This window comes from Pseudophryne corroboree, unplaced genomic scaffold, assembly GCF_028390025.1.
Source record: "Pseudophryne corroboree isolate aPseCor3 unplaced genomic scaffold, aPseCor3.hap2 scaffold_528, whole genome shotgun sequence".
NCBI lineage: Eukaryota > Metazoa > Chordata > Amphibia > Anura > Myobatrachidae > Pseudophryne > Pseudophryne corroboree.
Window position 1 is genome coordinate 433729 of NW_026970130.1, and position 2345 is coordinate 436073.

The 2345-nt window shown below is 39.4% G+C and overlaps 1 long non-coding RNA gene across 1 annotated transcript; it reads left to right on the top strand.

Annotated features, from left to right (window-relative positions):
- Positions 1 to 1007: 1007 nt before the first annotated feature.
- On the top strand, positions 1008 to 1401 carry LOC135031769 (uncharacterized). Its single transcript, XR_010227401.1, has 2 exons — positions 1008 to 1089; positions 1283 to 1401. It is a non-coding gene; the product is annotated as an uncharacterized LOC135031769 (long non-coding RNA).
- The last annotated feature ends 944 nt before the right edge of the window (positions 1402 to 2345 follow it).

Here is a 2345-nt window from a genome sequence, read left to right on the forward strand (position 1 = left end):
CCGCCCATGTCGGGATTGTGTGGTCGGGATTCCGGCGTCTGTATTTTGACTGCCGGGATCCCGTCCAGCGGGATTACGTACTGATCTCCAGTCTGAGCCTGCCCTAGGCATAGGCATACTTGCCAAATGCCCAGGGGCACAAGCAGCTTCTGCTGATTAATATGATATGCAGCATGCCTACAGTATATTCTGTGCATACAAAATGCATTACTAATGTGCAGCATTATGTGTATACAGTACTTTGTTGTGTAACATATACTGTAGCAAGGGCACTACTGTGTGGTCTAATGTGAACAAAGAGCAATATGATGTGATGCAATGTGAATAAGTGGGAATACTTTGAGGAGTAATGTGGTACTATCATATGATGTAACGAGAAAAAGAGACACTATTGCATGATATGTTGTGAATAAAGTTGCAGTACTGTGTGGCGTCATTTCAGATTGGGGAATTACTGTGTGGCCTTGCCCCTTCCCAGCAAGAACATGCACCGTTTTGGGATGCACACCGAATGTGCACACTGTTGCTATTTTAAACATACAGTACAGTAAGTTGGAGGAGCACCAAAATGAGGACTGCTATGGTTGAGGGGTGATGGTGCTGGGAAAGGGGTACAGGCTCAGAGGCGGAAATAGCATCTGTGCAAGGGGGCAGCATCCAAAAACTTGACTAGGGAATCATATTATTTATGGCTGGCTCTGAGTACAGTCCACTATTATGGATAGTACTCCCTACAACACCACCTACAGTACTGTAACCCTCTTTTTTCTGAAGCGGTCATGAAATGTCATGACTGCTAATACATACAGTAAATGTCTACAGTATTTGTACTGTGGTGTTTAATTCCTTTGACAATTTGTTTATGACCTATTGAAGCTAAACTCTTGTACAGTACTTTATATTTTGAATACCAGCAATACAGTATAATACTGTACCTACAGTATACAGTAATAATTGTTTACTATTTGAATGTGACTAAATGTTTTTTTTTCTCCAATATAGTGCCAATTATTTATGGGGGCCCCAGACAGGGGCAAGATAGGTGGGCTGGCCCAGAAGCGGGCAGGCAGCAGCCCACTTATACAAGAGGTAAACTAAAGCAATGTTTAAATTACCTCGACAGCGTACAGTAGTGTTTGATTTACTGTACTGACAATACAGTACTGTACATTGTACAGTAAATAACAATATTGTCTAATATAGAGTAAAGTACTGTATTGCCATTACTACACTGTAAAGTATTCAGTATTTGTTTTGTAATACTGTCCTTTTTTTCCCACAGAACAGTTGCAGCGTGCCATCCAGCTCCTGCGGGTGGTGGTCCACCTCCTAGTGGACCACTTTTTTAATTTGTTATTGCGATTAATTTAATTTTATTTAATAAAAATTTTTGTTCTTGTACTCCATTGTATAGTATCTTTTTCTACTGTATAAGATAGGCATACTGTACACCATACAATTATCTGGCAGATAATCTGCAAGATCTGGCTGTTTGTAATGAAATTCTCTCCTAATTTAGCTGTGGTGTACAGTACCTCCTGAGTGTGCTGGGGTGCTTTCTGGCCAGTTTGGGGTGATTTGGAGCAAGTTTGGTCGGCCATCTGGCCGACATGTGCTGTCGACTGTTTGGCAAACATGTGTTTTCACTCCAGCATGTGTGTGTCAGGCATTTTGTGTGTGTCAGGCATTTTGTGTGTGTCAGGCATTTTGTGTGTGTCAGGCATTTTGTGTGTGTCAGGCATTTTGTGTGTGTCAGGCATTGCTGTGTGGTTCCACAAATGTTAGCGTGTCAAAGTGCTGACCACTGACACCACTATTTCACTTTGTACCGCATGCCTTTTGTGGAACCACACAGCCCAGCATGACTTATTGCTGGGCTGTGTGGTTCCACAAATTTTCTTGGAAAACAAATGAACATGAGTGTCTTTACTTTAATACTTTTTTTTTTTTTTCCCCACAGATATCTATATACACAAGAAAAGAATGTAACGAAGAACAAACTACTTTTTTGTTTTAATTAACTTTCAAACTTTATTTAAAAAAAAACACCTTTTTTTTCTTCAATAAACTTTTAAAAATAGAAGTTTCCTGTGGTTTTTATTAAAATATGAAATGCAAGATGCCTAACCAAGTTGTTTTACATACAGTATACCACTCTTAATTGAATTCCCATCATACAGTAGTACTAATTTATACAGTACAGGAAGTTGGGAATACAAACATTGGAAACCACGTCATGTTTATTTTAAGAAACACTTTATTTACGGACAAAATCATTTGGAACATGTAACATCACACATACTGTACTGTATTGTAATAAAGCCAACATCACACATACTGTACGG